This window comes from Pinus tabuliformis, chromosome 3_1 (genome assembly GCF_031772625.1).
Source record: "Pinus tabuliformis cultivar Carrire ecotype Pingquan chromosome 3_1, CPIR1, whole genome shotgun sequence".
NCBI lineage: Eukaryota > Viridiplantae > Streptophyta > Pinopsida > Pinales > Pinaceae > Pinus > Pinus tabuliformis.
This window is the reverse complement of record NC_142301.1, coordinates 536,174,552-536,187,480: the sequence shown is the minus strand read 5'-3', so window position 1 is coordinate 536,187,480 and position 12,929 is coordinate 536,174,552.

Here is a 12,929-nt window from a genome sequence, read left to right as displayed (position 1 = left end):
GCACCAAACTTGATACTCTGTGACTGCATTTATCTCATGCTGACACCACCTCGTGATGACATCATGTTTCAATGTTTCCTTCTCCAAAGATGCCATGTGTTATTAGATATAAAGCTACTTAACCCTCAAAAATGACTTCTAGTGTCTACCACACGTATTTCCTTTCAAGTGTCATGTCCTCATTCTTGTCTATGTCAGGATGCCATGTATACAGTCCCACTAGGGTTCCAACTCCACACGCAAGTGATTGTTTACCGTATATAAATTTTTTCAGACCAATTGTGGAGTCCAACATATGGTCTCCGCGTAAGAGCACCTGGGCTCCTTTCCATTGCAACACAAAAGAGAATATTTGTAGGGCCCGTGACCATGGATGGGACTTAATAATGTTACTTTATGGATGAAAAGTTTTTATCACAATTTTCGTCTCCTGGGACCATATAAAAATGGAAATCCTACCCCATTGCTTAGTCACGAATGGAAAAACCTTCTATCAAGCGAAGATAAACTCCTCTGATGGGCCTACAAATTAGACACAAACTAAGGCCCGTCTAACCTTTCCTAGGAAAATAAATGCTATATTAAATCTCTCATTCTACACTTAATAATGTTTTCTTAGATTTAATATCTTGATTAGGAAGGTTTAGAGATAATTCCATATTTGTGCCCAATATTATTTATTTTTGTAGAATATTGTGAGAATATTGGGCAAGTTATAAAGATTTGGAGGAGGAGATAATATAGGGACTTGCTCCCTACTACAGGAGGATCAAGATTGGATAATAAATTAACACAACATCATGAAATTATTGACAAATTTTGGATCTCCACTGATTGAGAAAATCTAGGGATGTGTTCCTCGTCATTTAATGTAGATTCCTAGTGTTGGGTACGAGAGCCACTATTTGAGGGATTCTGGAGGGGAAAAATTCCTCCTTTCAAGAAGAATGCTTCCTCATCATTTTATATAAGTACCAATTCGAATTGGCCTCTAGGGGCATGTATTTCTTAGTCTTCTTGTGGAGAAAACTTGTATTTTTGCATCTCCACTTTCATTTTTAGCAAGGATGTACTTGGATTGATTCAAATAATGAAGTTTGGTGCCTTTCTTAGCTTCTAAAGCTTGTTCACCTTCATAGTAATTTGAGTATCCTTGGTCTTGGCCATCCCAGGAGCCTTAGAGCCTTTTGTACAATTTGTCTCTCTTCTTTTCCCTTCTTATTCACATGCATCTCTTATTCTTGTTTTTCCTATTTCTGCATTTAGTATTGATGCTTCTTTTGTTGTAGAATTTGGTTACATGATTTAAGTGAGTTTTTTTGTAGGTTATTTACAGATTCAAAAGAATTATTTATCCTTATAATAACTTTTAAAATTCATATTCATCATTGATCTACTTTGATTGGTTTACTAGTTCACAAATCTAGAATTTCTGGAAGTTCCTTGTAGCAAAAAGTAGTAATTTATGCTATTCTTTAGAAAATGTTAATCAGAATAAATGGAGTTGATTTAAATAAAATTAGGTCCTAAAAAAATTCAATTTAATAATAAAATTTACCCCAATGCATTTTCACTTGATTAGGTTAGGAATTTGATAGGTTAACTAGCTCACTAGTTCTTGAATTTCTAGTTTTTAGAGTAGTATTTTTTTGCTATTTTTTTAGCACATGTTAGCAGGAGTATTTTGGAGAGATTCCACTTGGAATGGATTCCTAAGAAATTATAATTAATAAAAAATTTTTTCCTATCCCATTTTAATGGTCATTCGGTGAATTATCTCCTCCTATAGCAATTTTGTTTCGCTTGTAGCAACCTCCTGTAACACATGTAAACTTGACCATATTTGCTCCAAAATATTGGTTTTTGTCTCTTATGCTTGAATCATAACCCCTAGGCTCTAAATCCAAGATTCAGGAAGAATAAAAACCAATTAGTACATGCCTTTTTATGAAGTATATTAGGCCTATTTATTTGAATTCATGCTCTTAGGATTTCAATTAAAAATTGTTGTTCTTGCCGAGGATTAATTTCTTTTCAAAGTAACATTTCCATTTCTAAAATTAGTTTAGGATTTTATTTCATGACATCTGCTCCATTACATCAGATCAACAAAATAAGGACACATTTTATGATGCACATATATTTCCGACACCTCTTAATTTTGTATGAACCTGTTGTGGCCAACAACAACCCCCCTCCTTATTTAGTGTTATCCCTAATACTAAATAAGTGGGGACCCTTAGTTAAAAATCTAAAAAATCAAAGTAGTGTTTAAATTTCCTTTTTGACTAAAATTACCATCATAAACTTAGGAAACTCCCTTGGAAAATCCAAAAAAGCTAAGTTTTATGATAAGGTAAAATAAAATCTTTCCTAAGGAAATATTGCATCACATAAGATAGCGGGGCGCCACCTTACAAGCACTCTTCCAACATTTGCGAGATCGCAATATGCGATAATGAACAAATATCGCATCGCATTCAGCATAACTTTCACTAAAACACTTAAATTTTCCGATATGCGATAACACCGATCGCAAGATCGCATATCGCAGAAAACAGGTTAACGAAGTCTGTCATACATAACATTTCTGCGATTTGTGATTTTGCGATGTTGCAATTTCGCGATGCAACGATAATACTATAATGCGATGTCATGAGCAATCAATATTGCAATATTGTGATTGTGCGATATTGTGATTTTTCAATGTTGCGATCTGCGATGTTGCGAAGAAAATCACAAAACCGCTTCAGCGCAGATCTTTTGGGTGCGTTATTCAAGAAAAGTATTTTCCTTAACCTGACACCTGGTTATGCGCTTTAATGCTAATAAATGAGGTATTTGCCAGTTTTAATGGATTATGGGTGCGTGCTTATCGAAAGAATCATTTCACATAAGGTGGTATGCTTGATATGTTTGCGGCATTTAAAACTTTTCCCATCACCCTTCCTTGTCATTCATTTTCGCTTCACTCGTGAATTGCAGGAACGGAGGACAGAGGCTGATACAAAGCATTACACAGGTTGAAATGGGAAAGAAAGGCAAAGCCCTGAGCTCAGAAGAAAAGGAGATGGCACCCTTATATACAGACACGGCCTGTAACAGAGACACGGGAATAGCTATGTGGGAAGGCATGTATAATCTGCTCGAAGAGGAAAATCCCAGGGTAATGGAAGTAGTTGCTAGCGCGGGCTCAAATGGTCCTTCAAAAGCGTCCCTTTCAGAGCTAGCTTGTTCATCCTTACATCGGATAGCAGCAAGGCCAAAAATCCTCCCATATACAGACATGGTCAAGTGGATACTGGACAGTGCAAAAATTAGAAATAGACAATTCAAAGTTCAGGGTCAAGGACTCATCGATTCATTCGCTACACAGGATTTAAAGCTCATGTATCATCTGCCTGAGCCCCAGGGAACTTATAACAAGTAGTTTATGGAGAAATTTGTAAAGGAAAATCAGGACCTGGCAGAAACCACCAAAGACTGGTCTAGGAGGGACGAACCGCTCAAGAAAGATAAACACGGTATGTACAGTACTGGTTCTCTTACCTCCCCATATTGCTTTGCTACTGCCATGCTCTGTAGATTGTTCGAAATGCCAGATATCAACAAATTTTCATCAGAATGGCTACCTTTATTAGATGCCACCACAAATGCCACTATTGTAGATTGGGCCAAAATCTTGTCTGATAACCTAGTCACGACCATTGTCAGTTACAGGTCTAAAAGAGCTGTGGCTCAGAGAATTTATCCTCCTTTTTACCTATCTGCATATGTAATGGATGCGATATGTTATGTTTCTAAATTTCCTGTTATGGGTTGGAAGTGGACAACTCAAGACCCCCTACCCATCCACGTCTATCATAAAGAATTGTGGGATTCTCATTTCACTCCATATTTCTACCAGATTTGTCATGGAATTATGCTACCCTTGTACAGAATGTTATATGATAAAGACCCTCCGAGATGCTCGCCTGAAGCAGAAGTAGACATCCTCACTGTCACAAGATGGTTTGGAGACGAATTGTTTACTTATGTCAGGGTATTTGGAAGTACTGCTCCCCCTCATGTTCTACCTTTTTATATCCCTGATAAATTCTTGGCTCGAGAGATTGACTATCAAACTTGTGGGGAGGGTGGTCTAACTAAAGATTTAAAGGACAAAAAGAAGGCTATATGGCCACAGTTTCCTGTAGCTTGTGGGGCCTTTTCACTTTTTGATGTAGGTCACGCATTCACAGAAGTAAATAATATAACATGCCTACAGTTATTCAAATTTTCAAGAAGACCATTTGACCCTAATGACGTTGCCCAAAATTTCACCACTGCAGTTAAGATAAAGGTGTTCTCTGGAGAAAAGGATTCATTCGATGATATATTCCAGCAGAAGAGCACGCTTGAAGAAATTCTGCATGCAGCCCAATTGCAATTCTCTCCAGAAGAATTTCAAAAGTTCAAAATATACAGGGAGAGAAGGTTAGCCAGTATTCCTTTAGAGAAACTACGCATAAAACCTGCAAGAGAACCAACTCCAAGTGTTAGTCTTAGTGGGAGTTCAAGCACTAATGGATCTAAATCCAAGTCAAAAAAAGAAATGTCTGAACATTCTAAAAGGTCTGGAAATGAACAGGATAAGAGTGAACGGTCAGTAAAGGATACTGCCCAGTCAATGGAACTTCTACACCAACAGGTTATTGCCTCCCCGCAAAGAGATCCTCCCCCTCTCATCATTCAAGCACTGCCAGTCATAACCGAGCTAGACAAAGAATGGGAAACCTTCAACGACTTGATCAATATTGAAGGACAAACCATAAAAACACCTGTGAGCAACACACAGGTATCAAAAGAAGTAGTCACAACAACAGTCAGCAATGTCTCAGATATGGAGCATATTCCTATTGCCCCATCCTCTGAGCTTATGCTCAAAATAGAAGAAATTCCACCCCTTGATGTGTTTTATAGCCCACAACATAAAGCAGTAGTAAGAAGACAAAGGAAGAAAAGGAAATTGGAAAACGTGCTCCCTCAAGACGCAGAACAAGTAGATGTCTTGTGGCAAGATCCCACTAGTAATCCAACTGAGAATCTCACCAAACTATCTCAGATCATAGGAGCATATGCCTCCGTGACTATTGATAAAGCATCTAAGGTACAACAATTGCTAAAAGAAAGTGAAGACCAGATACAAGTATTGCAACAACAGTTGCAACAAGCAAATGTCAACAATGAAGCACAAAAATAGTTTGAGAGGTTGCAGCAGGACTTCCAACAAATGCAAATAGGATATTAGAAAAGTTTGGATGAAAAAGGAAAGCAGTTATAAGGTCTACAGGAGATGCACAAGGACAGTCCTAAACTCGCAGAATTTATCACAGAGTCCATTTCCTTGAATGAACAATTATTACAACAGCAAGAAGCATTGGGCCAAAAGATATCACAATGGAGCTATTATTGTGAAATTAGTGATAAAACCACTAATCAAGTGGTAGATTTACGAAGTGACTATGATCTAATTGATAAACGGGTGACTGAATATTTGGCTTGGCAAGAAAAAGACGAGGGAAAAAGAGCAGGTGCACCAAGGATAAATGAAAACCACAAAGAAATGCTCTTTAACAAATGGGACGAACAAATCAGGGAGGCAGAGCAAGCAGCAGAAGGAGCAGCTACGACAGTAAGCAGTATTATTGATTGTGTAAATGAAAATTTACACAGGGAAAATTTGATCACAGAGACCACTCCAGGATATTTACCTAATGCACATAAACTACAGGCAGATTGGAAACAAAGAGCTCAAGAAAAGGCACAAGCAATTCAAGGGTTAACCAAGTTAAACTGGGATTATTACTGGGCTTACTTGGTTAAGCCACATAGCCAATGGATGACTGTTAAGTGTATCATCAATTCGGCCGAAAAGATGGCGCCAGCGCTTGTCGATTCTGTTTACTCAGCTCAGCTAAAAGCGGAAGTCAGCTAGCCGACTCTGCTCAAACAGATGCTGCATGCATGCGATTTCAAGGACCAAATACAGAAGTAGTTTAGTGTTAGATTTAATTTTAGCTTTAATTTTGTTTTATTTTCCTGAAAAGAGGATGGTCATTTAAACCGCATCCTACATTTTTGTAATAATTTATTTTTAGAATTAGTTTAGTAGTATTTAAACCCTTCTCATGCATTTAGAGAAGGGTCCTGAAATTTATCAAAAACTTATCCCCAGAACATGCACTTTTGTACCCTCTGAGGAGGTTTTGATGAATGAATGGAACAAGATTTATTAATGTTTGCATTTGATATCTGCTACTAATGTTGCACTTTTGTACTCTTAGTAGATATTTGATCAAGGAGAGATAAATCGTGATTACTTGAAGCTCATGAGTAGGACTAGTTATAAATGGTATTTCTATCTCTTAACTATTTCTGCCTTGTGTTAAAGTGATGTTCATTTCAGTTATTTATATATTAATGTATGAATGCCTGAGTTATCATTTGGCACTTTTGTACGGTGATAGCTATTTGTTTATGCTTAGTGTATGAGTAGCTCATTATGCGATATGTTTTTCACAACTATTTCGTCTAATTTCTTATACGAAGTGGTTCATCTTCATTGAATTTTTTTCTCATAATAGTTGAATGATCTTTATTACCAGTTGTTGTTTGAAATCATTTTAGATCGCATAGAAGAAAATCACACCCCGGGTTAGTGTAGATTTACATATTTATGTCACTAGAATATAGTTTCTTTATTATTAGATTAGAATTAGAGTAGAAGTATTCCATTTAGAAACTATTAGAAACAGAAATATTAGATCTTTCTCACATACACACACAAATTGGGAAACTGGTCCCATATCCCCAGTTAGACCCGCTATACCAAACGGAAAAGGAGCTGCCAACCAAGGTCCGGACCGGGCAGGTATCCCCCTTGTTGTAGACCTGATTTTCAGGGCTTCAACAGAACCCCAGGTTGATAATTTAAGTTGGTAGCCTTGTGAGTTGCAACATTCTTATTGCAATGTTGGGGCTCATCATCCTCTTCAAGAAATGGAGGAAAATTAACGAGTTTTGGTTAAGTCTTGTTTCCCTTGTTATTATTATGACTTAGTAATGAGTTTGTGGGTCTTTCGTGGGTCTTTTCTATGTGCTTACAATGCATGGGTCTTTTCTAATCGTGACATTTTTTGGGGCCCTAAAGTCACACTATGTTGTGCTATACTACAAAGCCTAGGAATATCTAGGTGTAATCCTATTTGCAAATATTTTCTTAACATATTCTATTTAAATCCATGTATATGTCCATCTATTGTTATTTATTATTTTTTTGTAGGTTTTAACCCTGTACAGAAATGACTTGCAGACGAATTCTAAAAATAGAAAATAAATAATGATGAGAAGATAAAACAAATACACAAATATTTTCCCCTAGCTCCCAAAACCGGGACTACCAAATTGATTTTTCATTATTTTCCTTTCAATGTCACAATACATATATATACATGCTAAAGCATTCAAAAACCCCAATTGTTATCGGGAAAACTAGTGTCCATTTAGAGCTGCTAGTCCCACTAAGATGGGTAGCTATCTTAGAAACAAACAAACTAAAGTCACTTGTGTTTTCCTTTATGAGAAATAGATGAGAGAGAAGCAGAGAGTACCAACCTCAGTCTTTCGTTTGGCTCCTTGCTTGTTTCCTCTCCCCTTTGACAGATCTTTGCCACTCCTTCCTCACTTGTCTTGCTTCAAAGAACACCTATAGAGTCAAAGTAGCATAATACCATCAAAGAATAGAGATCTATAATCATAAACAATATAGGATCAGATATATATTAACCATACAAATGCATATATCAATATAAGATTCAGAGATATACAAGAATATGGAGGAAAACTCAAATAGATTTATTGATAGAAGTAGTAGAAGAGAGGATTACAACCCATTGGTCCAACCCGGTGCCATCCTCCCAGCATGAAAGCCCTCTTCACCTCATGAAAAGCCAGATCACCCAACACTATGATATTCCACAAAGAAATCAACAACACTTCCTTACAAGATGCAAAATTCCAGCCTCTGGATCTCTAGGATGAGGGATCCATATATAGATGTTTGCAGGCGGGTGAGTCAGCTTCTGGGTTTTTTATTAGTGTCATTTCTCTAATAGTTCTCAGTTTCACTTGGAGATTTCATGATCTCTTACTCATCCCTAGGCGAATTCAGAGAGGCAAGTGTCACAAGAGAAGTTTCTGGAAGATTCCATGATCATCCACCTTGCAAATTGTCTTTGTCATTTGTCTATTCTCGCCCATCGCACCCCATAGAAGGGATTTTCAATATGCATCGCACCCCCCGTGTGAATTAGGTGGGATGCATTGCACCTTGACCATGGAGCAGGTGAGATGGTCTAGTTTTGACTAGTTCTGAGAAGTTATTCATGGAGAAATTTTGGAAGATGATGTAATCAGCTGACCTTGTTCCTTTAGGGTGTGTAACAACACTTTTAGGGGCTTAGAAGCCCTTGGTTTATGGACATATGAGATTGGGGTTGCAGTGCCCAAATATCTCTATAACAGTTGCCCCCTAAAGCATAAGGTCATAAATCTTCTGATGTCGGGTGAAATGCTTTACCATGAGGATCCGAGGTTTTTAGAACTGGAAGGTGACCTGTAATAAGATACAATACAATACATTATCTTCATAATATTTTCATGATCTAGTTGAGGCAGGCATTCCCATTCTCAGCTTTATAAATTCATTTTCATGTACATTGGAAAAACAACCGTCTGTATGGCAGACTGATGATTCTAGTAGAGCCATCATCCTTTGGCTTGGATGATTATCTATGCAGCTATGATGTACATTTGATGTCTTTATTTTTCCTTAATATATTGCAGCCTGGATGAATGAAACTAGATCTAGGGTCTTCAAACTCGTTCAATCTTCGCCTGAAGTAGAAGTTGATCCATGTGAAAAGATGTTCTGAAGTCGAACATGGAAGGAAATCGCCTGATTACCAGCCAATGATGTAAGGTATTAATAGGCGCGAGAGGAATCACCGATAATGATAATGACCCTCAAGGTATTGCAGTACAATTCACATGGTGTGAAAATGGGACTTGATGTCGAACACCACGCAAAATCTTTCGATCGAAGGTCATTGGTGTAAACCTGTCACCGGAAGTGAGAAACTTGCCATTGAGGCATGCAAGCTTCAAAGTACTGAAAGGGTTGTTCCTAAGTCAACTTCTTGGATAATGAGCTGATGTCGACAAGAAGTGACCCGTCATAGGAGGGCCTTAATGAATCCCACATCTACGACACGAAACGGAGCAAATGATTTTGCGGAGGTGAAAACGATCTGATGATACAAGGTTCAGGGTGGCGGTCATGAAAGAATGAAGTGTGAAGGTATTGCAGCGGATGAGACATAAGCTGGGTTGGTGAATTCTCTGAGCGACTTCTCTTGAACATATCGGCGACACTGAAATGGATTGGTAGCGTTAACCCCAAAAATGGATGGTACGGTGGACCAATGGTGATATGACCGGTGAATGGAATAACCCAACCCGACTCAATCATGGTGATGGAGTGAAAGTGTCATGTTCAAGAGTGACCTGCTACCAATAAAGTTTCTTCAAGTTTTCTTCCCGATTTTTCCCCAGTCATTTCTGACTAGTACTTCTTTATTTTTGTCAAGCTTGAGGAGGATAACATATGCTTATTCTATAATTTCCCCTTCGGGCAAACCCGTCGCTATGTTTTAACGAGCCTAGCGACAGTGAAACTCACTCTTGTCTGCATCGACAAGTTCGTCGCTATTGTTTTAACGAGTTTAACGACAAAGATAACTCAGTCCTTTTCAATTTTAGAGAGTCTAAAAAAAGACAGAAAGGAAACTCCAATAATCCTTAAGTCCGAAAAAGTATAAAATAATATGAAAGGCATGACTTTTTGATAGTTTTAACGAGCCAAACAAGACAAGCACTCGATATTTCTGTGCAATGATCCCTCAGGTCCAAAAAGATTAAAATCTAGAGGAGGGATGGCACTTCCAATCACTTTAACGAGCTGGAAAGGCCAACTGCTTGGCAATATTTTCATATTTTACGAGTCAGATGAAAAGATCTTAAAGAAGACTTGTTTTTTGAGGAACGAGTGATGTTTTTAGATAGCAGTTGGTTCTAGGTAAGGTTTGGAACTTTTCAATCACAGCAGTGTAAAGAAGGTGGCTAATAGAATCACTCGTCGCAATTGTTCCTCAAAAGGGGTAAACAATCAAATGGAGGTGTATGATCGGCTAAAAAAGAGTAGAGGTGATGGTAAGAACACGACCAAGGTTCAAAAGCTGATAATTATGCGATCGCAATGGTTATTTACCAGAGGTGGGTTCATTTTTTAATGAGCTTAAACTCTAGTGGAACATATGCTCATCGCTAAGTTTATTTTTTAACGAGCTTGAATTTCACGTAAAACTGCTCGTGGGTGGGTTCATTTTTTAATGAGCTTGAACTATAGGGGAACATATGCTCATCGCTAGGTTTATCTTTTGACGATCTTGAACTTCGTGTAAACCTGCTCGTGTTTCCTTTTTATGTAAGCTAGGAATGACCAAACTATAAAGCTAAAAACTAAAAATGCCAAAAAGCTAAAAAATGAAATTGGTTGCTTTTGCTTGCATAAAAAGGTTTGCATGCCCCCAACATAAAAAAAATCTTCAGTAACCATATGGAAACTTACTATTGTTAAGCAGGATGATTTTCTATTAATACTTAGACAAAACACTTCCTGCACTTTGTCTGCCAAATAGACAAAGGTGAAAAGTCACTCGGATAGATCACATAACTTACAGGGAAACTTATCTCTAAAGCTGGGTTTGTCCGTAAAATAAACAAGGGTGCATGCCCCCTAAGCTTCGTTACATTCACCAAACTACTCGCGGTAACTAGGTGGATGGAATGAAGGTTCCTTTACAAGATGAAGTGAAAGACTCGGCTTGGAACTTTGCTCAACCTTGTTTCATTTTTTAACGATCTTGACACAAGACAAGGAATTCTGCTCAGATCCTTGGTTTCATTTTTTAACTAGGTTGACACTAGTCAACAATCTATCCTCTGGCGACCTTTGATCACAACTCATAAGGGGTCATGAAGGAAAGATCTAGTTTCAATGCCCCCAGTACATAATGTACAACATCATTGAATTGATCGTCAGATGATGTAAGTATGGTAGGGCTTGGGGGCAATACCTCGCAATGATCCACACTCTCAAAATGGTCAGAGTTCTTATTAATCTTTGATGATGTAGAAGATATCATATGACAGGTTTCCACCATGGCCACTTCCACCAGATTTCTTGGAGGCAGTAGGGCAAAAGTACCCATTAAGGCGGGGTCTTTTAGGAGACCTACTCCAATATTTTGAAGTGATTGGGAGCTTCCATGGATCATTGGAATGCTTCCCGTAACTTGTGAACTGTTGGGGAGGAAGGTTTGTTGATCAACGATTGTAATTCCTCCTTGAAAAGGAAATGCAATCTTTGTAAAGTATGTTGACATAACTGCAGCCACAACATAAATCCAGGGCCTTCCCAGTAGGATGTTGTAATCGAGGTTTCCATCAATAACTTCAACATCAATTTCTACTATTTTTCCCCCTAGTTCAACTTGTAAGTTACTTAAATTCCTGTACAGGGTGTATGTCTTTCCATTGAATGCTTTTAACGTCATTGACGATCGCGACAAGGGTGGTGAGCCTAAATTTTTCTAGCAACTCGTTGACATAATACATGTAGATGCCTCCTCATCAATAATTGTTCGATGAATAGTTTTGTTGAGGGCTTTCACTGAATGAGGAAAGCGAGTTGAGCTGGTAACTGAGGTTCATATCCTTTATGATTAAAGGCCACAAGATTGGAATCTGCTGGGTCAATCCCACCTATTGTTGATAATAGTGCCTGCTTTTGGGAGGAGCAATTTTGCAGTACTTCAAGTGTCGAAATAGCGGATAGTGATTGGGCCAGGTCCTCTACTATATTATAATTCTGTGCTGCTCTGGCACGATGATTAAATGTTGATTTGTGTACTACTCCCTTTGGCGGCTTTATCAACAGTTCAGGAATGATGGGTGGCACAACTTCGGTCGAAGTTGTTGTCGAACTACTAGGTTGATCAGTAGCCTTGTAGCTCGACAGCTATGGATTCCCGTAATCTTTATTCCTTGTCAATATCAAAGCATCATTTTGCTATTTTGAAATGGACAAAATAATCACTTGGGATGGGGAAGCATTGTCGCTAGCAACTAGATTGGTTTCTGGGTTTGGAAATGGGTTAGTCAATACCGCTGAGGTTTTTGAGTTCTTAAAGAATTTCTTAATCTCAGTTTTATGCGGACAATTTCTCATCCAATGGTCTTCATCGCATATGAGACATGGCTAACCAGGTTTCTTTTGCCTAGAAAGTCAAAAAGAAGAAACAGGATGATACGTCTCTTGAAAAGTTTTGTTATCAGGAAAACTAGTGTCCATTCAGAGCTGTTAGTCCCACTAAGATGGGTAGTTATCTTAGAAACAAACAAACTAAAGTCACTTGTGTTTTCCTTTATGAGAAATAAATGAGAGAGAAGTAGAGAGTACCAACCTTAGTCTTTTGTTTGGCTCCTTGCTTGTTTCCTCTCCCCTTTGATAGATCTTTACCACTCCTTCCTCACTTGTCCCGCTTCAAAGAACACCTGTAGAGTCAAAGTAGCATAACACCATCAAATCATAGCGATCTATAATCATAAAAAATATAGGATCATATATATAAACCATACAAATGCATATATCAATACAAGATTTAGAGATATACAAGAATATGGAGGAAAAATCAAATAGCTTTATTGATAGAAGTAGTAGAAGAGAGGATTACAACCCATTGGTCTAACCCAGCGCCATCCTCCGA